The 27,232-nt window shown below is 43.1% G+C and overlaps 2 pseudogenes; one reads left to right on the forward strand and one right to left on the reverse strand.

The window, feature by feature from the left end:
• The first annotated feature begins 20,967 nt into the window (after positions 1 to 20,967).
• On the forward strand, positions 20,968 to 25,784 carry LOC150023141 (uncharacterized; annotated as a pseudogene).
• LOC137811528 (small nucleolar RNA R71) lies at positions 21,140 to 21,245 on the reverse strand (annotated as a pseudogene).
• Positions 25,785 to 27,232: the final 1,448 nt, after the last annotated feature.

Raw genomic sequence — 27,232 nt, forward strand, 5'->3', positions numbered from 1 at the left:
CAGCACCTTAGGCTATAAATAGAGGTGCTTCCTTTGTAAAATTCAGATTGGAATTAATCTAAGAAAACTCTACTCAAATTTTGAGTGAACTTTGGAGAGCTTTTGGAGCCTTCTTCTCTAGTCTTATCTTGATGGATCAATGGAGTCCTCAAGTGGCGGCATCACTCTTATCTAGGAGCATTCCACACTTCTAGTGGCGAGATCATCCAACATTCTTCCATCTTCATGAGCACTCTCTTCTCCTTCCTTCCTTCTCTTTCAATTGCTTTTGTTGTCTTGTGTTCTTGAGTATTTTTTGGTTCGGTTTTTCTGTTTTTCCAGCACCTATTGTTTCTGTTCTTGCCTTTTAATTTCAGTTTTGTTCGGTTCATTTGTGTGCTTAAACATTTCTGTTCGGTTCCTTTTAATTTCACCTCTTTTGTTCGGTTCAATTTGACTAAAATTGGTTCATCCAAATGAGTTTGGGATTTGGTACTAGTTTTTGGTGAGTTCTTGTCTTAGAACAATGATCCAACTCTAAGAAAAGTGCCTCTATAATGTCCAACTCAAGGTGATTCCTAAGAAGGTCAAGAACCTTTCTCTATATGGCTATTGGAATCACATCATGTGGTATCATGAGTCTTAGGTTCATTCTTGTTTAATTGTTGAGTTGTGTGCACTTTATTTCAAGAGCTCTTTAATTTCTTGCAATTTAAGTTTTTGTTTTAGAATTTTACTTGAGTATTCTTGCTGTTTTTCTTTTACACCAAGTGCTTGTGAAAAGGTTTATGGCACTCATTCTTCTTATGAGTATGGTTGCTCTTTTGGAATGGTATTATCCTTCCTAGAGTTAACCTTAAGCTTCCTTTCACTTGTTGTTAAAATTTGTGATGTGTCTTTTAATTTTGTAATCATGTCAAGTTTTGTCTTAGTCATGTTATTCCATAATTGTCATTACTTCTAGTAGTACTTTTCTTGTTTTGATTGTTTCTTGCTTTAGTGTCTATTATTTTCTGAATTGATATTGATCCTTTGTGCATTTTTCTTTTTAGAATTGAGTTCATACTTGTATTCTAGACCTATACAAGTTCCAATACATCATTTTCTATTATGTCTTTGCTAGTTCATAATCCTGTTTTTTATTCCTATTAGGATTCCTCTGTTTCTGAAAAAAAGAGCTTACTGTTTTTCCTTATTGCAATTGATTTACTCACTGGAAAATTCTGAAATTCTGGATTTGTGATATTCAAAGTGTTAGAAAAGAATAGAAAAAAGAATCATTCAAAAATTCAAAGTACACAAAAAATGATAAATAAAATAAAAAAAAGTGTACAATTCTGCCGAAAAGAATACGGTAATCTGGCAGCAATTTTAAAAAATTTATCTCAATTAATTGGCTTACTGTTTTTAATTGATTCCAGTGCCATTATTGAGTTAACATCTTGAAGTTTCTGTGGTTTAATTTTCATAATCCAGTTCGCTCTACATCATTCCAGTTAAATCAGTGAATATCAAGCACAGTTTGCTTTTTTAAAAAAAAAATTTCCAGTAGCTAATTTTTTGTTTTCTTCATCTACTCTAGAGCTTTTCCTTAAGTATTCTTTTGTGTGCCTACTTTTCTCATTGAGTTCTTTATTTTCTTGATTGTCTTTCATTCTTACTCTTTGAGTTTTGATCCTGCCTGTTGACCGGAACGCTGGAAACCGCCTCGTCAAAGGATCGACGTGCGCACCGCTTCTCACTTCCGTTCCTCTCCGGGATCTACCTCAAGAACCTGCAAAGAAACAGAGCGGCGCCGCTGCGGCCGATCGCACTCCAACGCTCAAGTCAGTGACGGTATCACCAAAAACTAAGAGAACAAGAACCGTGCAAATCCTCTCTCACAGTCAGCTCTATCACTCGCAAGCGTAAAGTGTATAAACTGAACGTGCGTACCTCAGAAAGTTTGTTAAGAACTCTTATATACCTGGTAGCTTTCTCTCTCCTGGCAGTTACAGACTTGGACACGTGGCTCACATCCAACTGTACACGTGCCATCATCTGGAGGCTCCCTGACTTGGCGCTGCTTCTACTCTCATTTTGGCTAAGTTACTTATGCATGGTACTGCCCAGTGCATAGCTAACTTAGGAGTGCGATCTCTACTGGAACTGGCGAGTTAGGGGCCTTCATACACCTTCCCTGTGGTCTCGCCGGCCGCCTTCACAATCTGCTTCTCCTTCATCTTCGGCGATGTGCTCGCTCTGGCGATCTCCAATGACTAGGTCGTCTGAATCTACATCTGGCGACTTCATCTTCAACCTGGCGATCGCCGATTCTGGTAAGCTAGAAATCGGAACACGCCAATATAACAACTGGCGACTACACGAGCCCCCCGACTTCCTTCCCTTCTGCCAACCTGGCGCCTTGTCAATACGCCTATACTGTAGGAGGATGCCACGTCATCACACCCGACCACCAGGGCGGTACACAAGCCCCCCAGTCTTAAGCGAAGACTTGTCTAGCGAAAAGACTGAAAGAGCCTTCTTTAACACCGATCTACGTGGCACTGACGCAGAATTCCAAGCGGTTGTACCTTCTGCTGCTCTGACGCCCCACCAAACCCCTCACTCATCGTCTGACGCGTGGCTTCATCAACGGCTCTCTTCATTTGCCGTTTGCGCTTCCTAAAACCATTTCGAAAACCCTTAAACCCATTTCGCTCCACTGTTCCATCACTTTCTTCGTGCTTGCAAACGCTCTAACTTCCTTCTGCGAAAACTCTCAACGCTCTAGATCACCATCTTCCTCCATCATCTTCCTGATCATCGAAAGGTAACTACTTTCCTTCATCTGCTGGTTTTCCTTGCATTTTCACCGATTTGCATCATCCTGTAACTGCTTGGTGCATACGCTGTGGGTTGTTTTTCCATTTCTCCTTCTGCGTAACTTAGGGCTTTGTCAATCGTCGCAACGAACCTACATTCGTTCGTTTTTCACCTTCCTTCTATGATCGAGTCAGCCTCTGTAACCCCCTGATCATTTTTCCTTTCTTCTTCCTTTGCAGCTGCTATCATGACTCGCACAAAGATTACCCCGAACCCTCCTCCTTCAGCACGAAACCTTCCTTCACAAGCACACGACTCAACACAAGTTCGTGGTGCTTCATCTTCGCAGGCTGAGAGGCCTGCGTCTTCCCAACCTGTCCTGGCCCAGGCGACTCCACCTAACGCTGGAGGAGCCCCCGTTCCCCTGCCAGACTTCAAAACTTTATACCCCTGGGCTAACTCAACCCTTCTGAAAGAGACATCCTCCGTGAACACTGCGGGAGCAGTCTTGCGGCTGACTAAGGGGGACGAGATCTACCAATCGTTTCACAAGGAGCACGACGAAAAGATGATGGTGCTGCCTTGCCCCGCCGACCTGCCCGTGTGTGCTGATGACAAAGTAAGTGCCGACGGGCCCTTCTGCTTTGTCTATACGACTCTGTTCAAGAAGGTCAGGCTCAGGTTCCCTTTCACCCGATTCGAGAGGGAACTTCTTACCGAGCTCAACATTGCTGCCGCCCAGCTCCACCCCAACAGCTGGGCGTTTGTTCGAGCTTTTCAAGTAATGTGCGCCCACCTGGGGTTGCCCGCGTCGGTGGACGTGTTCTTATTCCTTTTCGAAGCCAAGCACCCAAGAGACCGCCTGTGGATCAGCTTGAACGCGATTGCTGGGAGATCCATTTTTACCATCTTCCAGCAATCGTACAAAGACTGGAAGGGGAAATTCGTCCAAGTACGTGCAAACGACAAGGACACCTCCCTTCTCGATGGCTTCCCCTTGTACTGGGTGGACAAGGGGAAAAAGGAGTCCAAGAGCTGCTTCAGGAGGCCCAGAAGTCCTGATAGCATGGGAGCATTGGACAGAGACCTCTGTCTCTTCTGGAAGAAGGTGGCGGACGCCAATATAACTTTCCTCACCACCACCTTGATATGCTTCGAATTCTACGAAGATCAGCTAGAAATTCGAATAGGTTAGGACATCAAACTCTTGCTTTGATACTGCTTCTTGTTTAGCTGTTTCTCGGCGTCTTGTGCGTTATGCACAAGACTTTGGCTTTACTTTTTCTGCACATATCATCTGCTTTGTTGTTTAGTACCTTATGCACTTATCTGTTTTCCTTGAGTTAACCCATGCATTTTCGTCCCCTGCAGACAACATGTTGCCCAGGAACATGCTCGCCGAACTAAAGGCGCTCGCCCGAAACCACGGGTTGGCGACCGGTTCCCAAACGGTGCCCAACTCGGTGGTGGAGGCCGCCATTGTCCAAGGGCGGTCACCACCCAAGGAACCCGCCCAACGCAAAAAATTGGTCCTTAAGAGACCTAAAAGGAAAGCCCCTCAAGTCATCCATGAGGAGGAAGAAGAGGATGACGAGGTCACCGAGGATGGCCTCGTTACGAAGAGGAAGAGGGTGGCACCTTCTTCACCACCTGCTCCACCCCCTCTTCCATCCTCAACATCACCATCAACGCCTGCTCCTCCTCCAACATCGCTAACACCACAGGCTCCTTCCTCACCAGTCCAAGCGGTTCAACTGGCCACTGCGCCACCTGCAGCTGAGGCCCAAGAGCCAAATTTCCTGGAGGACCCCCCAAGCGCCTCTACGCCATACGTGTCAGCCGGAGGGGGCCCCCCTTCAAACACTTCAGCTGCAGAAAATGTTCCAATCGGGGATGAGGTTGCTCATACTTCTCCGATTCTGATTACCGAATCCCCGATTGCGTCGCCACGCCAGGAAGCAACTACTGAAGAACCTGCTAAGGAAGGTGGCGACGAGAACCCACAACAAGCCCACCTGGCGCCTCTCCAAGCAGCAAACCTTCCCCTTGAGGTCACAAGGATGTGGGAACCTCTAACTGCCAAACTGAAAACCATAGCAGAGGATATCCCAGCGATCATAACCAGGGCTGTGGAAGGCTCAACCAGGAGGCTCCAAGACGACCTCTTCAACCTCAAAACCGAGAACAGCACCATGAAGATCGAGGTGGAGAAGTTGTCCTTCAGCCTGACGCTCGCAGAAATCGAACACTCCCGAGTGGAGGATGCAATGAATACCGAGCTCAGGCTGGCGCGCAAGGAGGCTACTGACCTTCGCCGCAAAGTTCACGAACTTGCCCAAGAGAAAGTCGAGCTGGAAAGCAAAATTGTGCCTCTTCGCGCCAAGGCGGTCGACCTGGAGGCTCTCATGAAAGCTGACGCCGCTAAGGTGCAAAAACTGGAGCAGAGGTCGGTCGACCGAGAGAAACTTCTTGGGCAAGTTGAAAAGGCGAGGGACGACGCCATGGCTGATCTCGTCGAGGCCAACAAAGAGAAAGGAAAAGTGGCTGCTGAGTTGGCCCAAGCACAATCGGAATCCAAGAAGGTTACTGAAGACCTTCTCCAGGCTCAAGAGACCAACGAACAACTCAAAAAATAGGTTGAAGAGCTGGAGCAGCAGAATAAAGAGCTAAAAGAGCAAACTGAAGACCTCAAGAAGCGGATTGAGGAACTTCAGGGGCAAATTGAAGAACTCAAGCTAAATTCTGCTCAGATTCTGGCTGCTGGATTCGAAGCTGCGCAGGAACAATTTGCTTGCCTATTCCCCGATCTGGATCTCAGCCTGGTGTCGCTGAACAACGAAGTAGTAGATGGAAAGGTCGTTCCTGCTGAAGACTAATCAACTCCACTTCATCTGCTACTTTTATGATTTCCCTTGTATATACCTTGTAATAAACTCGTGCATATGTGCTTTTAACATATACTTATCTCAATGACAAAGTTTGGATATTCCCTCTCCTGACTTCTTTAAGCGCTTTAACCTTCTTTGCATGTTTAACTTTGTCGGATTTAACTTAACGATTTTGCAAATACGACTTTTGACTTAACTGCTTCGAACCGCTTCAAACTTAAGCAATAATCACTTTAAACAACTTGTACTCTTAAGGCAACTAACCTTATTGTAAGAATACCTTTCAAGCAACGAACTGTAACTCAGTTATTGGCTCAAACACCGTCCCACTCGACCTGCTTCATCAAACAAGTCTTTTAACCTTCTCGCCGCTGTTTGAACTCTTCCCGATCGCCAAGAACTCTTGGTAACATCAGCTTTTCCTAGCCTCATGCTTTGGCAATTGTTTCTTTGCATGGGGGCAGAGACGCCTTTTGGGATCTCTCTTTACCCTCCTGGACTTCAGAACAAAGACCGGCTGACTAGGCGTTCTCTTCGAACCTACCTTAGCCACCTTCCAAACTTCTTCCACCCTCTGCGCCATACCTGAACTCGTTCGAGACGAGAAGGATTTTATCTTGCCTAAGCTCGCACGTAAGCGAGAAGGTCTTTAACTCGCCTGAACTCGCTCATCGGCGAGAAGGTCTTTATCTGGTGCCTCAACTTGCCCAGGGTGTACATCTCCCCCCCCCTGGATGCACTGAGGACCTTTCTCTTTCTCGCCTGCACTCGCTCGACGGCGAGGAGGTCTTTAACTGGCCTTAACTCGCTCGACGGCGAGAAGGACTTTATCTGGTGCCTCAACTTGCCCAGGGTGTACATCTCCTCCCCCCTGGATGCACTGAGGACCTTTCTCTTTCTCGCCTGCACTCGCTCGACGGCGAGGAGGTCTTTAACTGGCCTTAACTCGCTCGACAGTGAGAAGGACTTTATCTGGTGCCTCAACTTGCCCAGGGTGTACATCTCCTCCCCCCTGGATGCACTGAGGACCTTTCTCTTTCTCGCCTGCACTCGCTCGACAACGAGGAGGTCTTTATCTTGCCTCAAAACGCGCGAGGGCGTCGAGGTCTTTCATCTGGTGCCTCCGATCTCCGAAAGACGATGAGGACTTTAAAACTTTAACTGGTGCCTCCAATCGCCGAAAAACGATGAGGACTTAAAACTTTAACTGATGCCTCCAATCGCCGAAAAACGATGAGGACTTAAAAACTTTAACTGATGCCTCCAATCGCCGAAAAACGATGAGGACTTAAAAACTTTAACTGATGCCTCCAATCGCCGAAAAAAGATGAGGACTTAAAAACTTTAACTGATGCCTCCAATCGCCGAAAAACGATGAGGACTTAAAAACTTTAACTGAAAGCATGCGATATATCTTTTCTTGCCTTAAATCACTTACAAGTGACAAGGTCTTTCTTCAAAACTTTTGGGAAACAGCAAACATGCAACCAGAAAACGCCTTATACTTCGAAAACTCTTCTTTTATTGGGTGGCCTCATTAAAAACCTTCCTTAGGGAAAAAAGAGTGTCCCCTTGAATCTGTTTTAACAGAGACAATGTAATATAACCTTTGTGTTTGTCTTTACTTACAAAGCTCTTAACTATAGTACAACTTCAGGTGTGTGGCGTTCCAGGCGCGAGGGATCGCCCCTCCTTCCAGCGTCTCTAAGCGGTAGGCCCCGTTCCCGAGCGCCTCGGTTATTCTGAACGGTCCAGTCCACTTGGGTGACAGCTTATTCTCCATCTCGTACTGGTGGGCCTTCCTCATCACCAAGTCGCCTTCTCTAAACTGCCTTGGCATCACCTTTGAGTTGTATCTTCGTTCAACCCTTCTCTTCACAGCTTCAGCCTTCAACCTCGCCTCTTCCCTGACCTCATCCAGTAGATCCAGGTTCAGCCTTCTTTCTTCATTCGAGTCTTCCTCTACGAAGTTCTGGAATCTCGGCGAGCTCTCCTGGATCTCCACCGGAATCATGGAATCACACCCATAGACCAAGCTGAACGGGGTCTCATGGGTTCCTGACTGCTCGGTGGTGTGATACGCCCAGACTATACGGGGCACCTCCTCGGCCCAACTTCCCTTGGCTTTCTCAAGCCTTCTCTTCAAACCTCTCAACAACACCCGATTAGCTGACTCCACCTGGCCATTTGTCTGAGGGTGCTCGACGGATGCAAACACTTGTTGAATTCCCACCCCTTTGCAAAGCTTCTTCAACAGGTGGCTTGCAAACTGCGTCCCATTATCTGACACCAGGCGTTTAGGCACTCCAAACCGGCACACGATGTTCTTCCATACAAAACCTTCGATCTTGTGTGCGGTGATCTGGGCCACTGGTTCTGTTTCAATCCACTTGGTGAAATACTCAATCGCCACCACCAAGTACTTCATCTGCCTGATCGCCAGCGGGAAAGGTCCCAGGATGTCGATTCCCCAAGTATGAAACGGCCAAGGGCTATAGATCGACTTCAACTCCTCGGGAGGTGCCTTATGCCAATCGGCGTGCTGCTGGCATTGTTTACAACATTGGGCATATTTCTTGCAATCTTCTCTCATGGATGGCCAGTAGTAGCCGGCACGGAGAGTCCTCGCGGCCAGAGCTCGACCCCCGACGTGGCTTCCGCATATACCCTCGTGGAGCTCTGCCATGATCCTCGTGCACTTCTCGCCGTGTATACATTCCAGGAGCGGGTGAGTGAACCCAAACCTGTACAGATCGCCATCAATCAACGTATACTTGCTGGAATTTTTCTTTACCTTCCTAGCTTCTATCGGATCCAGCGGGAGGAGGCCATCTGCCAGGCACCGTTTGTATTGTGTTATCCAAGTGTCTGGCTCATGGGTGGTGTAGACCTGCATCACATCCACCTTCTCTCCTCGACATGCTCTAATTCTCGGCGATCTCAGCGTTTCTTGCGTCAAGGACTTATGGCTTCTCGCTGCTCTCTCCGTCGACTTGCTTATTTGAAGGACCACGTGATCTGCTACAAATGCCCTTGGCTTCTTCAGAGTTTCTTGAATCACCGTCCTCTGCCTACCCCCCTTGCCTGAGCTGGCGAGCTTAGCAAGCAAGTCAGCTCGGGCATTCTGCTCTCCGGGCACATGTACTACTTCAAAGGAGGCAAAAGAACTCTTCAATTCCTGCACATACGCCAAGTAAGCCGCCATTTGTGGATCTTTAGCCTGGAACTCGCTTGTTACTTGCCCCGTGACTAGCAGCGAGTCACTCTTAGCCATCAGCACCCTAGCTCCCATCTCCTTGGCCAGCAAAATCCCGGCGATCAGCGCCTCATACTCTGCTTGATTGTTGCTGGCTTTGAAGGTAAATCTCAACGATTGTTCGATCAGCACGCCGTTGGGTCCTTCCAATATGACTCCAGCACCGCTGCCCTGCTGGTTCGACGATCCATCCACCGAAAGTACCCAACGGAAATCGTCTCCTTCAACCCGCGTCGCCTCTGATGAGAGCTCAACCACGAAATCTGCAAAGATTTGCCCCTTGATCGGGCCTCGGGGCTCGTACTTAATATCAAACTCTGACAACTCCACCGCCCACTTCACCATCCTTCCCGCAACGTCGGGTTTCTTCAAGACCTTCTGGATGGGCAGGTCAGTCATCACCAGTATTGTGAAACTGTGGAAGTAGTGGCGCAACCTCCTCGCCGAAAACACCATAGCCAGCGCAGCCTTCTCCAGGGCCTGATATCTCGTTTCTGGGCCCTGCAACACCTTGCTCACAAAATAAATAGGCTTCTGAGCCTGATCTTGATCCTGGGCGAGCACCGCACTCACCGCCCTCTCGGTCACAGCAAAATACAACCTGAGAGGGATTCCCGCTAGCGGTTTGCATAGAACCGGCGGGCTCGCCAGATACTCCTTCAGTTTGACGAAAGCTTCCTCGCATTCTTTCGTCCAAGCAAACTTATTATTGCGCCGCAGACATTGAAAATAGGGATGCCCCTTTTCTCCGCTAGCTGACACGAAGCGAGATAGGGCTGCCATCCGACCTGTTAGCTGCTGGACTTCTTTCACTGTAGCCGGGCTCCTCATCGCCAAGATGGCGGCACACTTGTCTGGGTTGGCTTCTATTCCTCTTTCAGTCAAGAGGAAACCCAAAAACTTTCCAGCCTCCACGCCGAAAATGCATTTCTCCGGATTGAGCTTTAACTTGAACTTGGCGATCGTCGTGAACAATTCTTCCAAGTCTGCAACGTGCTTGCTTTTCTCCTGCGAGGTCACGACCATGTCATCGACGTAGGCTTGCACGTTCCTTCCCAGCATCGGTGCAAGTACTCGATCCATCAGCCTCTGGTACGTGGCCCCCGCGTTCTTCAGCCCAAACGGCATCACCTTATAGCAATAACACGATCTCTCCGTCATGAAGGTTGTCTTCTCTTCATCCATGGGATGCATCTTGATCTGATTATAGCCTGAGAAGGCATCCAGGAAACTCAGCAACTTGCACCCTGCAGCACTATCAACCAGGGCATCAATGCTTGGTAAAGGATACGAATCCTTCGGGCAAGCTTTGTTCAGGTCGGTGAAATCGACGCACATGCACCATTTCCCGTTACTCTTCTTCACCAGCACGACATTTGCCAACCATTCAGGGTACTGGACTTCCCTGATGTGGCCTGCAGCGAGGAGTTTCTGTGTTTCGTCCCTGATCGCCTGCCTCCTCTCCTCGTTGAACTTTCTTCTCCTTTGTCGCACCGGTCTCACCATGTTGTCCATCGCCAGATGATGGCACAAGAAGTCGGGATCAATCCCGGGCATGTCCGAAGCGGACCATGCAAACGCGTCCAGATGCCGCTCAATCACCTTGGCGATCTGGTCCTGGAGATCGACCTCCGGAGATCTTCCTAGCTTGAAGATTTTTCCTCCGATCTCCTTTTCGAGCCACTGCTCGACAGTTTTAGGCCTGGATTCTCTGGCGATCACCGCCCTGGCGATTCCCTGTTCCCTTGCTTCCTCGGGGCGATTCCGCGCCTCTTCCTCCTCCAGGCCAGCATTCCTCTCCCCTAGCTCAGCGTCTACCATCTCTACATCCCTTCCGGCGGCCTCCTCTGTTACCGGCGGTCTGGGCTTCACACCGGGAGGCGGGGTGGTTGTTACATAACTCACTGATCTTTTGTTTTTCAGGCTATTCTCATAGCACCTTTTCGCTTCTTTCTGATCAGACTTGATCGTGATCACCACCCCTTCCATGGACGGCAACTTTACCTTCATGTGCCGAGTTGACGGAATGGCGCCTATCCTGTTAAGCGTGGGCCTTCCCAACAGGATGTTATACGCTGAGGGGGCGTTTACGATGAGGTACTTGATTTTCTCCGTCCTCGACCAAGCCTCATCTGTAAACGTGGTTCTCAGCTCAATGTACCCCCTGACCTCCACCTGGTCACCAGCGAACCCATATAAGCACCCTCCATAGGGCCTTAGCTGGTCAAGGGGCAATTCCAGCTGCGTGAAAGTCGGCCAGAACATCACGTCTGTCGAGCTTCCTTGGTCCACCAGAACTCTGTGGACCTTCCTTCCCGCTGTAACCAATGAAATAACTATGGGATCGTTGTCATGAGGCACAACGTCCCGAAGATCCTGCTTTGTGAACGTAATGTCCACTTCCGGCGAGTGATCTTCAAACATGTCCACTGTCATCACCGATCGCGCATACTTTTTCCTCTGCGATGCGGTGCATCCACCACCTGAGAAACCCCCTGCAATGGTGTGGATCTCCCCGTGGATAGGAATCTCGTGTTGCTGGGCTTCTCCACCTACTGGCTGGGAACTCGACGCTCCCCCCGTCCTCCTGTCCAGCAGATAGTCATTTAGGAACCCGCTCTTAACCAGATCGTCGAGCTGGTATCCTAAAGACAAACACGAGTCCAAAGTGTGGCCAAAACACTGGTGGAACTCACACCAGGCATCCGGCTTTGACCCCAGCACCTTGTCGCCCACCTTCTCAGGCGCTTTCAACCTAGCAGATATGTTAGGAATGGCGATCAGATCCGCTAATCCCATGACAAATTTGTGCTTAGGCGGGCGATTGTATTCCCGGCGTGCTGGTTGCTAACGTGCTTGGCTTCTTCCCTTGTTTCTCCTATCGTAAGGGTGGCGAGTCCTTTGGTCTTTCCTGGCCGCCGCCGCCGTTTCCAGCACCCTCTGCGGCTGGATCCCGGTCTGGGCGCGTGGCCTGGCGGGAGCCACGCTGCCTCTTTTCTCGGCGACTTCACTCTCGTCGGCGATGTGAGCCACCGCAAGTCGCCTGACTTCAGCAAATGTCGCGGGGTGAGCCCTGATCAAGGCCTCGCAGAATGGTCCTGGCTGCACGCCCTTCTTGAATGCATAGACCAGCATTTCCTCATCCTTGGCCGGCGATCTGACCATCTGCGCCCCAAAGCGATTCAGGTAGTCTCTGAGGGACTCTCCCTGGTACTGCCTTATATCAAACAGATCATAAGACACCCTGGGCGGTGCCTTATTCACAATGTACTGCTCAACGAAGATCTTCGAGAACTGTTGAAAATTGGTTATGTGGCCGTTAGGCAGGCTCACAAACCACTCCATCGCCGTTCCCTGGAGCGTACTCATGAACATCTTGCAGTAGACGGCGTCTGACCCTCCCGACAGCATCATCTGCGTATGGAACGTGGTCAGATGAGCCTCTGGATCCTCCACGCCGGTAAAGACAGCCTTAACCGGAACCACGCTCGTGGGAATTGGCGTGTCGGTAATTGCCTGAACGAAAGGCATTGGGAAAACACGAGGTGGCGTCGACGGCGCCGCCTCTTCAACAGAAGAACGTCCTTGCTGCTCCTGAAGAGCTCGACGCAGCTCCTCAGTCACCTTGTTGAGCTCCTCGTTTCTGGCGCGAGAGGCGACCAGGTCCTCATGTATCCTCGCCTGCTCTACGCGCGAGGCTTCCACAGTTGCCTGCAACGAGCGCATCATCTCTGCCATCTGCGCCATGGTCATGGCGGCGTCGCCTTCAGCAGCGACAGGCGCCACGGGACTGGAACGATTGCTTCTCATTTTTCTCATTAACTTCAGCGAATCACAGGAATGCAGCGAACAACACTTCAGCCTCGATCGAATCAGCGATCAATCGGAGAAAAAAGCGCGAAAGTTGCGCAAGAAAACTCAAGAACACCGTAAGCCTTCAAAGAAAACCACAGCTTCGCCAAAAACCACCGCTTCTCCGCGAACAATCCAAACAAGCGAAAGAACTCGAACCTCCACCAAACAGATCACGTACAAACAGCGGGAAACCTTACTCCACCGATCGAAAAGCCAAACGAACGGCACAAAACGCAAATTCACCGAACGAAACTCAAGCAAACAGCGAACGATGGTTGCACCAGCACACAACCATGCAGAAAACTTCGAAAACTTCCAAGAACTCACGCTGTGGATGGGAGCAAGTTTTACACGGCCCCACGGTGGGCGCCTGATGATCCTGCCTGTTGACCGGAACGCTGGAAACCGCCTCATCAAAGGATCGACGTGCGCACCGCTTCTCACTTCCGTTCCTCTCCGGGATCTACCTCAAGAACCTGCAAAGAAACAGAGCGGCGCCGCTGCGGCCGATCGCACTCCAACGCTCAAGTCAGTGACGGTATCACCAAAAACTAAGAGAACAAGAACCGTGCAAATCCTCTCTCACAGTCAGCTCTATCACTCGCAAGCGTAAAGTGTATAAACTGAACGTGCGTACCTCAGAAAGTCTGTTAAGAACTCTTATATACCTGGTAGCTTTCTCTCTCCTGGCAGTTACAGACTTGGACACGTGGCTCACATCCAACTGTACACGTGCCATCATCTGGAGGCTCCCTGACTTGGCGCTGCTTCTACTCTCATTTTGGCTAAGTTACTTATGCATGGTACTGCCCAGTGCATAGCTAACTTAGGAGTGCGATCTCTACTGGAACTGGCGAGTTAGGGGCCTTCATACACCTTCCCTGTGGTCTCGCCGGCCGCCTTCACAATCTGCTTCTCCTTCATCTTCGGCGATGTGCTCGCTCTGGCGATCTCCAATGACTAGGTCGTCTGAATCTACATCTGGCGACTTCATCTTCAACCTGGCGATCGCCGATTCTGGTAAGCTGGAAATCGGAACACGCCAATATAACAACTGGCGACTACACAAGCCCCCCGACTTCCTTCCCTTCTGCCAACCTGGCGCCTTGTCAATACGCCTATACTGTAGGAGGATGCCACGTCATCACACCCGACCACCAGGGCGGTACAAGTTTGTCTTACATATAGTATTCCTTTTGCAATTACCTTTCCTTGCTTATACCTTTTCTTGTTTGTCTTTATTGTTTCATTGGTTTTGTGGTGGTTGCTTTTGAGATTGGTGTGCTTGCTTTGACATCTTTCATTTGAGGATTCCAAGGCCTCAAGATCAGATTGGTGCAAGGACATTATTTCTTTGAGAGTGACCTCTCTTTTCTGCCTCCATTCACTTCGGCAATTTCATTGCCAAGCTCACTGTTTTTGCTAATTTTGTTTCTTAACTTGTTCGCTGTTTTTTATTTGCAAAATGGCTGGCTATTCAAGTGGTGCATCTTACAAACAGCATTCTCCTTCCAAAGCTTCAGTCCTTGGTGAAGAAGAACATAGAATAAGGAGGCATCACCATCATTCTCATGAAGAGAGCTATAACCGTGACCAAAGATATCACCAAGTGTTCAACATTGCTTGTAAAAAAGTCCTTAGTTTTAATGGTGATAGTGATCCTAAGGTGTATTTAGATTGGGAGACTAAGGTTGACCATTATTTTCATGTGTATAAGGTCCAAGATGACGATAAACTTAGGCTAGTTTCTTCATCCTTTGTGGGCTATGCCAAAGAATGGTGGCATAAAATTGCAATGGACTTTATATATCGCAAGAAACCTCCCGTGGTTTCTTGGAATGCTTTGAAAGAGTGTATGCGCGCGAGGTTTGTTCCTCTTTCTAGGAAGGAACACTTGTTGAAGTTCCAAAGGCTTCCTCAAGGACATAGGATGGTAGATGAATACTTTAAAGATTTTGAAACAACTTTGACTAAAATGAATATGCATGCTAATGAAGAGTCAAAGATTAAATGGTTTGTACGTGGTTTAAGAAGAGAAATTAGAGACTTTGTAGAATTAAATGAGTATTCTTCTTTAAAGAAAGTGTTTCACAAAGCCATCAAAGTAGAATTATATCTTTTGAAAAAAACTTTCAAAAATACTCATGATGATGATTTCTACAACTCTTCTAGGAAGGATGCAAACAAAATTTCTACTCAAATTTCTCCTTCCAATTTTTCCAAACAAACCATGTTTCCAAAAAAAGTTTCTACTACAAATCCTTCTACTCCTAAGTCACCTACCAAAACTTCAAATATCAAATGTTTTAAATGTTTAGGTTTTGGGCACATAGCTCTTCATTGTCCACAAAAGCAAATCTTAAAAATAAACAAGGTAAAACAAGACCTAACTCACCCACGTACCACAAGTAAAAATGAAAAAGACAAAGAAGGCCAAGTTGACATGGGTCTTATCCTTCCACATCCAAGGTGTTTTCCTTCCTTATCTTTTTCATTACCAAAGCTTCTTACTTCACCACCATCTTGGTTAAAAAATGTTAGGGATGATTTGTTCATACCTCCTAATGGTTGTCACCATTTAAGAGGCCTTTTTCCAAAAGATATCATCATTCCCAAACAAATTTTTCCAATTTGGTCGATTTCTAGAACCTCCTTTTCTGATATCCCATTGTTTCCAAATGCTAAGTCATGTTTACCTTTTTCTTCCACTTTTAATTGTAAAAATAAACTGACTTTGTTATATGCAGGGATTCAGAATTCGTGGATGAATTCTCTCCAACTCGAGGAGTATGATGAGAATCAAATAAAGGAGGCTTTTATTAATGGAGGAAGAGGACATCCACCCTTACATTTGAAGTTCTTCCTTCTAGTCTTCTCAAAATTAAAAGAAGACATAAAATAAAGATGAGGCCCAAGCCCAAAGCCCAAGCCCAAGCCCAAGAAGGCCAAAGCCCAAAGAGCCCAAGTCCATCCCATGAGGGGCAATGCCAAGCTTTGAAATACTCTTGTATAGTTTTAGGAGGTGTGGTTATTAAATAAAGGAGTGTGAAAATGTAAAATAAAGTCACATTACCCATGTGACTTAGGAGAGTGGTGTAGGTGTAGTTTTTGGGAGGTGTCATAGTAGAAAAAGGTCACACCTCCCATGTGACTTGTTTTTGGTGGGAATTTCAAATGAGTTTATTTGAAATTTCCCACCTATTTTTCAGCACCTTAGGCTATAAATAGAGGTGCTTCCTTTGTAAAATTCAGATTGGAATTAATCTAAGAAAACTCTACTCAAATTTTGAGTGAACTTTGGAGAGCTTTTGGAGCCTTCTTCTCTAGTCTTATCTTGATGGATCAATGGAGTCCTCAAGTGGCGGCATCACTCTTATCTAGGAGCATTCCACACTTCTAGTGGTGAGATCATCCAACATTCTTCCATCTTCATGAGCACTCTCTTCTCCTTCCTTCCTTCTCTTTCAATTGCTTTTGTTGTCTTGTGTTCTTGAGTATTTTTTGGTTCGGTTTTTCTGTTTTTCCAGCACCTATTGTTTCTGTTCTTGCCTTTTAATTTCAGTTTTGTTCGGTTCATTTGTGTGCTTAAACATTTCTGTTCGGTTCCTTTTAATTTCACCTCTTTTGTTCGGTTCAATTTGACTAAAATTGGTTCATCCAAATGAGTTTGGGATTTGGTACTAGTTTTTGGTGAGTTCTTGTCTTAGAACAATGATCCAACTCTAAGAAAAGTGCCTCTATAATGTCCAACTCAAGGTGATTCCTAAGAAGGTCAAGAACCTTTCTCTATATGGCTATTGGAATCACATCACAACTCATCTAGGGACTTAGGCTTGGTGAGCTTGACCTTCTCCGCCCAGTACAAGGGGAAGTCGTCAAGAGCGGTGCGGTCGTAGTCAGAGTAGCATACTCTGAAGAATTTGCCCTTCCACCCCTTATAGGATTGCTGGAACAAAGTTAGAAGGACCCTCCCTGCAATGCTGCTGAAGCTCACCCAGAGGCTCTTTCCCTACTTTTTCACCTAAAAAAAGTGAAGGAAGATGTCGACGGAGGGAGCTTGTCCAAAGTATCCGCACAAGATGCCGAATGCTTTGACAAAAGCCCAGCTGTTGGGGTGAAGCTGGGCGGGGGCAACGTTGATCTCTGTTAAGAGTTCCCGCTCAAACCCAGAGAAAGGCAAGCGCATCCCAATGCGCTTGAAGACCGTCTGATAGAAGAATAAGAAGGGGATCCCGTTGTTGGACATCTCACCCCCACACACAGGCTCACCTGGGGTGTAGGGAAGCACAGAAATGTCCTCATCGTGCCTCCTCGCAAAGGCACGATGCTGATAGACGTTGGGTCCGTCAATGTGATCCCTCCAATCCTTCATGGAGGTCAGGCTCGAGCACTCATCGAGCAGCTCATCGGAGGCCCAGGGGTAAAGGGCTTTGTAGTTGACCCTTGGGGGAGGTGGATTGGTTGTCGTTTAGTACGCGCCATTGATGAAAGTTGGAGAATGAAGAAGGAAAAAAGGTTTAGCAAACGAGGGTTAAGGCGAAAAGGGAAAGGAAACCCTAAGAGAGACCCTACCCACGTGAGAAACTGAGAGGAAGGGAAACAGAGAAATGAGGAAGAAGAAGTGCAAATGCGAAAAAAAAAATAAACAAGCCCAGGCAGTTATATCAGTGAAAAAGTTAAAGGGAAGAGCCATTGAAGGAGAAAAATCATACCTTTCGAGTATCGGGTTTGGTGGAGATTGGAAGTGCGAAGAGGAGAACGAAGATTGCAGAGAAAGCTTGGGAAGATGAACAGTAGAGGGAATGAGAAGAGTGAATAAAACAGTGGTTTGGAGCGCGCGTTTTCGAAAGGTATAACGTTAACTTGAGGAGCGCGAGAGGCGTTAAGTTGTGGCCGTGCGATTGGGCCACGCGTCAAGAGATTAAAGCATAACTTAAAGTGTCACATCCCCAGCGCAGAGAATGTCACGTCAGCTGCTCAGAGAATGTCACGTCATCAGGAGTGCCACGTGGATGGTGGGGCGAGGCCTTAGTCTTTTTGCTGAAACAAGTGTCAGCTCAAGACTGGGGGGCTTGTGTAACGTCCCGTCCCCGAGCGTTGACCAAATTCAAAGTCAAAGTCAAAGTAAAACACGTGGTGGGACCCGCCAGAAGTGGGCGTCGCCAGAGGTAGGTGTCGCCAAAGGTAGGTGTCGCCAATAGGTTGACCACTTTGGGCGTCGCCAGAAGTGGGCATCGCCAGAGGTAGGTGTCGCCAGGTGTGGGCGTCGCCATGTTGAGGCGCCGCTGACGTCACCCCCCGATACCCACGGGTAGGGAAGACCGTGGAGGGGGCGACACAATCAGAGGTCACGGTATAGGCGAGGAGGCCTCGGGCCCTAAGACCTCAGAATAGTAATGAAGAAAAGGGTGGCTTCAAGGCCATAGTCCCAGTATCAGCAGGGGGTAGCCTGCCTCGTGAAGTACCCACGCCACCTCTAGAGAATCCCTGGGACAGATACAACCCAGGGGCGAACCATGTGCATGGTACGAGAGGAAGGCAGATACACTCCCAGGGCGAGTGACTAGAAGCTGGGGCGCATGAGTTGGCACCCAGGTAGTCACCCCTCGCGCCAGATGCACTCCAGAGAAGGAGGACTTACACGTTGGAGTTTCCCTAAGTTGGGTTACAGCGTGGTAAGGCCCTCCACGTGGAATGGCGGTTAAGTCAGAAGGACACGTGGCAGTAAGCACTGAAACATCAAGGTATATAAGCTTCTCTGAAAGTTTACTAAGGTACGTTTTTCAGTTGCACGCTTTACTCAGTTTACACACTCACTCAATATCAGCAATCTTAGTGTTGGTGTGTTGGCCAAGAAGAGTGTGTGTCTTGAGGTGTTCAAGGTCACTTTCTTGGTTGTGTTCTAAGTGATCAAGTTGTGATTGCTTAGTGGATTTCCTCAAGGTTTCTGAGAAGACTGGATGTAGCTCTGGATTTGGAGTGAACCAGTGATAAGTGTCTAATTTTCGTAACATTTCATATTAAAATATAGACACTTATGAAGATTTATTGCTAATTTACAAAAAAAATAATCCCTAATTTATGAATTTATACCTTTTTACATTTTTTATGATGTTTATTTGAATAAGAGCATTTTATTCCCAAATTTGGTGTTAATTGCAGATTTCTAGGGAGGATTGAAGATTTAGAGCAAAGGATAATAATTTGAGCTAAAAAGAAAAAGATAGAAGGTCCCAGAATGGAAAAAGATGCAAAGAAAGATTGGGCCTTTTTTTATGTTTTATCACTTAGCCCATTAGCGCGACACAAGAAGGAACCTAACCCTAGAAAATTAGGATAAATAGGGGGCTAGAGGTTCAACCCTAGTGTGCCAGATTGAGAGGAAAACACCATAGAGTGAATTGTAACCCAATTGGGAGAATGGAAGGTGATAGAAGTATGCGTGGCTAATTCTACCCTTTGGGATTGGGAGTAATCTACTCAAACTCTTATGTATTGAGGTGATATTTTATATATTAATATTCAGTTCTTGATTGATTATTGGTATTGTTGTTTTACTTTTAATTTTCCGTGACAAATTGAGAATCTTAAATCTGACCGGGAGGTATTTTTAGGGTTCGGACCTAAACAACAATACTTAACATATTTGAGTCCTAGGAATAGACTTGAAATGTTAATTGCTATTAAACGTCTGAGCTTCGTTCTAAGTTGTTCTTATAATTATGCGAGGGATCGATAGTTAGGGAACATTCTTAAGGATTTTATATGCGAGGAATCAATATAAATGATTTTTATACGGGCATCAATTTCAATTAAAGAACTTAATATTGACATGCTAATCAAAATACATGAGAGTGAGAGAGATGAAACCTAATCCCTATTTTTCCAATTGAAACAATTAATTTTTTGTCTGTTTTCTTATTGATCATCACCAACACAACCACTTTCAATACACTTTTAATTTTTTTGTTCTATATTTAGCGATTATTGTACTTGATAATTCATTGTTCCTTGTGGGATCGATATCCGTCCTTAGGAACAATTATTACTTCTGACAAACGCGGTGCACTTGCCGTAAAAAGTCATCAAGTTTAGCCTGAATAAAAAATCTTATATGCCTCCTAATCATTTTGCAGGTTATGTATTTTTGACCTGGGGACAGGTTCTATTATTCAGGGGGCAGATCCAGCAAATGAAGCAAGACTGTAGATAAAAATTTTAACAAAATGCTAGATGACTTCTTAAGAAGAGAGGATTGAACAAAAATATGATTTTATCTCTCTGATTCTCTTTACTTTTCAGTTATTTGATTTTTTTATTTTTATTTTTTATTTTTCGTTTGCTGATTTGCTGTTATTATTTTAATTCTTATTTTGATTTTAGTTATTTCTATTTATTTTCAGATTTAGTTTGATTTTTGTTTTGATTTTATTTTAGTTCTTTTTAGGTTTAGGTAGTTTTTATTTATTTGTTTTAATTATTTATCTATTACTAGTTTTAGCTTTTATTTTTACGTTAGTTTACGTAGTATCTTTAAAATAAGTTAGTTGTTTACGTTTTGTTTTATTTGTTTTATTCTATTTTTTTTTTATTTCTAGTATTTATTTTATTCTGTTTTTATTTCTTGATTTTAGTTATTTCTCGTCTTCATTGTTTCCTTCTATTCTGTTTTAGTTTTTATTTTATTTTATTTATATAATTTTATTTTTATTTTTATTTTTGTAATATTTTTTATTTTATTTCTTTTTTTTTAATATCTTTGTTTTATTTTCTTAGTGTCATTTTAGTGTTTTGTTTTATTTTATTTTAAGTTTTAATTTATAGTTTAAGCAGTTATTGATTTTATTTTAGTTAGCAATTTAAATTTCTGTTTATTTGTTAAAATAAAAATAAAAATAAATAAATAAAAAATTAAAATTAAAATATACTCTATTTTTTTTTTCTTCTTTCCCACTACTATTTTAGGAAAGCAACATGGCAGAAGAATAAGCCAAGAAGACACTTGGAGATTATGTCATATACCAAGGACCACGGCATTATTCTAGTATCGCAATACCTGCTACCGCTAACGCCTTGGAAATAAATCCCAATTTTCTTACTCTTATCAGTGCCCATCAATTCACAGCAATGGAGCATGAAGATCCATATTCACATTTGAATACATTTTAAGAATTGGTGGGAGTAATGAGCTTTGAATCAGATGATGTTGATAATGTTTGTATGCGCTTGTTTCCTTTTTCATTGGCAGGAAAAGCTAAGGATTGGCTTAGTTCACTTCCAAATCAGAGCCTGACGAGCTGGGAGGATGTAGAAGAAAAATTTCTGCAAAGATTTATTCCAATCTCTCGCTACATTAAAGCTAAGTCTGAAATCTCTATGTTCAGACAAGGAGCAGAGGAGTCTTTTTGTGAGACATGGGAAAGATTTAAGATGATATTGAGAAAATGCCCAAATCATGGGTTTGAAGATATTGCTCAACTGATGCCGCAGCTGGTGGCACAATGATGACTCTTGATGCCGAACAAGCAACGAGGATTTTTAATGGATTGGCATCAACAGATTCTCAAGACCAGTATGATGGACGAAGTACTCGGAAGAAAGGATGGATTGAAGATACATTATTGGCTCAAAATCAAATTTTGACACAACAGGTTGAGCAGTTAACCACACAAATGGCGAAATTGTCTCAACAATTACATGTTATTCAAAGGCAGAATCAAGAATTAAGGTGCGAACTGTGTGGAGGTGAGCATTCCAGTGAGCAATGTGCTTACCAAAATAATTCTTTTGAAGAAAAAGCTTTTTACATGGAAGATCAAGGAAAGCAAGGAACTTTTCAACAACTCCAACTATTAGATCATGTGTCCCAAGAGAGAATGAGCAAAATGGAAGATTCTACAAAAAAATTTACACACACCATGTTGGTTGTGCAGAAGAACGTTGAGAATTTTGAGACACAAATTAAGCAACTTACACAAGAGTTGAGGGAACTCATGGAGAAATGTAAGTCAATCACTACAAGAAGTGGAGTAGTTGTAGGAAAGGGGATTTGTGATAATCTACAAAGTAAGGAAAGAGACATAGAGAGTGAGGAAAGAAAAATTGACAGGGAAGAAAAAAAAGAAGAGGAAGAAAAAAACAAGAGTGAAGAGGGAGAAGTGAAAGAAAAAAATGATAGGGTACAGGAAGAAAAGAAAAAAAGGAAAAAGAGAATGAAAAAAGAAGTGTTCCAATTGTAGATTTACCTTATCCACATGCTCCCTCCAGAAAGAATATAGAAGGACAGTTTATCAGATTCTGTGAAATTCTAAAACAACTAGAGATAAGTATTCCATTCACTGAAGCTTTGGAACAAATGCCTACTTATGCCAGATTTATGAAGGATTTGTTGACCAAGAAGAGAAGATTAAAAGAACAAGGAATTGTGGAGCTAGAAGCAGGATGTTGTGCCATTATTCAAAAATCATTGCCACAAAAATCTAAAGATCCTGGGAGTTTTACTTTGCCAGTCACAATAGGAAATTTTACAGTGGCCAAAGCATTACTAGATCTTGGGGCAAGCATAAATCTGATGCCACTATCTATGTTGAAGAAAATCGGGGATGTTGAAATTCTGCCTACAAGGATGACACTGCAATTAGCTGACAGATCAATAAAATATCCACATGGGATAGTAGAGGATCTTTTGGTGAAGGTAGACAAATTTTACTTCCCAGTTGATTTTGTGATCATGGACATAGAGGAAGATGTTGAAGTACCTCTTATTCTTGGACGCCCATTTATGAAGACTGCAAAAATTATGATTGATGTGGATGAAGGAAAGTTGAAGGTTCGAGTGCAGGATGAAGAAGTTAGCTTTGATGTATTTGAAGCAATGAAACATCTGATTGATCAGAATGATTGTTTTAGGATGGATGCACTGGATGAACTGTATTTGGAAAATCACAAAGAAGTATTTATAGATGATTCATTGATGAAAGCAGTCTTAAATGATAATGAAAATTGTGAGGACTGTGGGGAAAAGGAAGTCAAGGAATGTTTGTTAGAGCTGGGAAAGACAAAAGAAGTTCAACAAGGGATTTTTGATGAATTAGAACTGAACAAAGCCAACACCCCTCAGAAAATAGAGTTGAAACAGTTGCCAACTCATTTGAAATATGTTTTTCTTGAAGAAAATGGGGAGAAGCCAGTTATCATAAGCAACCATTTATCCAAAGAGGAACAACAAAAGTTGATAAAAGTGTTGATGGCAAATAGAGAAGCTATAAGATGGACATTTGCTGACTTGAAAGGTATAAGCCCAACATATTGCATGCATAAAATTCACATGGAGCAAGATTTCAAACCTGTGGCTCAACCACCAAGGCGCTTAAATCCTTCCATGAAGGAGGTTGTTAGAAAGGAGGTACAAAAGCTTTTAGAAGCAGGAATGATTTATCACATTTCAGACAGTGCGTGGGTTAGTCCGGTACAGGTGGTACCTAAGAAAGGAGGTATGACAGTTATTTATAACGAAAAAAATGAATTAATTCTTACAATAACTGTTACAGGATGGAGGATGTGCATTGATTATAGGAAACTGAATCAAGCTACGCGGAAAGATCATTACCTTTTATGGATCAAATGTTAGAAAGATTGGCAGGTAAAGAATATTATTGTTTTTTGGATGGTTATTCAGGATATAATGAAATTGTGGTTAATCCAGAAGATCAAGAGAAGACAGCATTTACTTGCCCATTTGGCGTTTTTGCTTATCGAAAAATGCCATTTGGTTTATGTAATGCGCCAGCAACTTTCCAAAGGTGTATGTTTGCTATTTTCGCAGATATGATTGAGAAATGCATTGAAGTTTTTATGGATGACTTTTCTGTGTTTGGATCTTCTTTTGATGATTGTTTAGCTAATCTTGATCTCATACTGAAGCGATGTGTGGAGACAAATCTTGTGCTAAATTGGGAGAAATGTCATTTCATGGTCACTGAAGGAATTGTCTTAGGCCATAAAATTTCTCATAAAGGGCTGGAGGTAGATAAAGCAAAAGTTGAAGTCATTGAGAAGTTACCTCCACCAGTCAACATCAAAGGAATCAGAAGTTTTCTAGGGCATGCTGGATTTTACAGAAGATTTATTAAAGATTTCTCCAAGATTTCAAAGCCCCTATGCAACCTTCTCAATAAGGATACTCCTATTAAATTTGATGATAATTGTTTAACTGCTTTTAATATCTTGAAAGAAAAACTCATTTTTGCACCTATCATAACTGTTCCTGATTGGAAACTTAATTTTGAGATAATGTGTGATGCTAGTGATTATGCAATAGGAGCAGTTTTAGGACAGAGGAAAGAAAGAATTTTTCAAGTAATACACTATGCAAGTAAAGTGTTGAATGAAACTCAAAGTAATTACACTACAACAGAAAAAGAACTACTAGCTATAGTGTATGCACTTGAGAAATTTAGATCTTATTTGATAGGTTCTAAAGTCATTGTTTTCACTAATCATGCTGCAATAAAATATTTATGGAATAAAGCAGATTCTAAGCCAAGACTTATACGATGGATACTTTTGTTGCAGGAATTTGATTTGGAGATCAAAGATAAGAAAGGATGTGAGAACAATGTAGCAGATCATTTATCAAGACTAGCAAATGATGAGGTAACCACATTAGAGCCGGAGGTTCTTGCTGAATTTCCAGATGAGAAGCTACTGATAATAAAAAAGAGGCCATGGTTTGTAGACATGGCCAATTTTAAAGCTACTGGAACAATCCCGGAGAATTTGGACTGGCATCAAAAAAGAAAATTTTTTAAGGATGCCAATCATTATGTGTGGGATGATACTCATTTGTTTAAAATGGGTGCAGATAATTTGCTGAGAAGATGTGTTTCTTCAGATGAAGCCAATAAAATTATATGGCAATGCCATAATTCAGCATATGGAGGACATTTTAATGGGGAAAAGACAGCTGCAAAAATTCTTCAATCAGGCCTTCGTTGTTTAAAGATACACATGCATTAGTACAAAGATGTGATAGGTGTCAAAGGACAGGAAGCATTTCTAGAAGACATGAGATGCCATTACAAAATAGTCAAGAAATTGAAGTCTTTGATTGTTGGGGCATTGATTTTATAGGGCCTTTGCCATCTTCTTTTTCAAATGAATATATACTAGTGGTAGTTGAGTATGTTTCTAGATGGGTGGAAGCAATTCCAGCACAACATGCAGATTCCAAGACAGTCATCAAATTTCTTAAAAGGAATATTTTTTGCAGATTTGGCACTCCAAGAGTATTGATAAGTGACAGTGGGTCTCATTTTTGTAATATCCAATTGAAGAAAGTGTTAGAGCATTATGGGGTTAGTCATAAAGTAGCATCAGCCTACCACCCACAGACAAATGGGCAAGCAGAAGTTTCTAACAGAGAAATCAAGAAAATATTAGAGAAAACAGTGGTTGCATTAAGGAAAGATTGGTCAATCAAACTTGATGAAGCTCTGTGGACGTATAGAACGACATTTAAAACTCCTATTGGCCTTTCCCCATTTCAGCTGATTTATGGGAAAGCTTGTCATCTTCCGGTGGAATTAGAGCATAAAGCATTTTGGGCATTAAAAACACTAAATTTAGATGCTAAAGCGACTGGGGAAAAGAGAAAACTGCAAATCCATGAACTTGAAGAGATGAGGTTAAACGCATATAGTTCCTCAAAGCTTTATAAGGAACGCACAAAGAAATATCATGACAAGAAGATTGTGGAAAGAAATTTTTACCCTGGGCAATCTGTGCTTTTATTCAACTCTAGATTGAAACTTTTTCCTGGAAAGTTAAAATCTAAATGGTCAGGTCCTTATGTTGTGAAAGAGGTAAAGCCTTATGGAGCAATAGAGTTAGAAGAACCAAAATCACACAGAAGTTGGGTTGTAAATGGTCAGAGGGTAAAGCCTTACTTGGGTAATGAACAGGAAACACTCACTATGGTAATCCTTTTAGATGACCCATAAAGACATAGGCATCAAGCTATATGACGTTAAAAGAGCGCTTACTGAGAGGCAACCCAGTCCACATTTTAGTTTTATGTTGTTTTATTACCTTTGCTGATTTTATATAAAAAAAAGTAAATAATAATAAAAAAAAATCCTATATGCCTCCTAATCATTTTGCAGTTTATGTATTTTTGACCTAGGGACAGGTTCTATTATTCAGGGGGGCAGATCCAGCAACTGTAGATAAAAATTTTAACAAAAATGTTGGATGACTTCTTAAGAAGAAAGGATTGAACAAAAATATGGTTTTATCTCTCTAATTCTCTTTTCTTTTCAGTTATTTGAATTTTTTCTTATTTTATTTATTTTATTTTTCGGTTATTTTGTGTTCTGTTTATTTGCTTATTTGTTTGGTTTGTTTTTATTGCTTATTTTGAATAAATTTCCTGTTTTATTAGTTTGGTAATTTTAAGTTTTGAATTATCTTTCTTGACTAAATTTTAGTTTTAATTTGTTTGTTTTCTAGTTTATTTTTTTTCAAATAAAAAAGAACTAGAATGTTAATTTTGAATTGTGGAAAAAAGAATTTGTGTTTAAATATTAAATAGTGAGATGAATTAGACACAGGTTAGAAAAGAAAATATGATTGAATCCCTATTCAAATGTAGTTAAAATTATGATACATGAAAATTTAACAGGATGATTGATTAGGACAGATAATGACAAGACAAAAAGGAATGAGACCATTTAAACCAAGTGAGTGTGTGAACCTTAAACAGTTTTGAGAGTTTTACTGATGAATTGACAGTTGTGGTTGCTTAATTTTTATTTTTGTTGCATCATAAAAGAGCATGAAGATGATTGAGGCATTTGTTTGTGTTAATTAGGAGCCAGGGCCAAAAAGCCAACCTTTATATTAGAATTCCATTTTTTTTATATCCCCTTTGGGCCAAGAAATTTTTTGTTAATATTGCACCTTAACCTTTATTGATATAATTTTCTACCCTTTAGCATGTCTAAGGAAGGAGAACATAGATGCAATACATATAGAAAAGGGAATGGTTGGTTCTGATTTTGAAAGTTCAAAAAGTTGAAAATAGGAAGAATCTTTTCCTATTATTGAAAAAAAAAAAAAGAAGGAGAAACAGAAGAAGAAAAAGAAATAAAAAAAAGAAAGATAGAAAAAAAATTCATGAAAATCATGAAAAGAAAGAAAATGAGGAAAAAGGTGACATCGAAAGAAAGTGGTAATTAGATAACATATATGTTCTCTATAATTGAATTGTAGGTATGTTCTTCTTCTTTAAGATGTGCATTTTGTTATCTAAGAAAAACCAATATTTTTTGGAAGCCCAGCCTCATTACAACCCTGTAAAAGACCTCAAGATTCATGTTTCTAATATGTTTGTGATTTGAAGATGAAATGAAAAGCAACTGTGATTTGTTATGATTCAGTGAAAATAGAG

Source organism: Phaseolus vulgaris, chromosome 11 (genome assembly GCF_051622355.1).
Source record: "Phaseolus vulgaris cultivar YP4 chromosome 11, ASM5162235v1, whole genome shotgun sequence".
Classification (NCBI taxonomy): domain Eukaryota; kingdom Viridiplantae; phylum Streptophyta; class Magnoliopsida; order Fabales; family Fabaceae; genus Phaseolus; species Phaseolus vulgaris.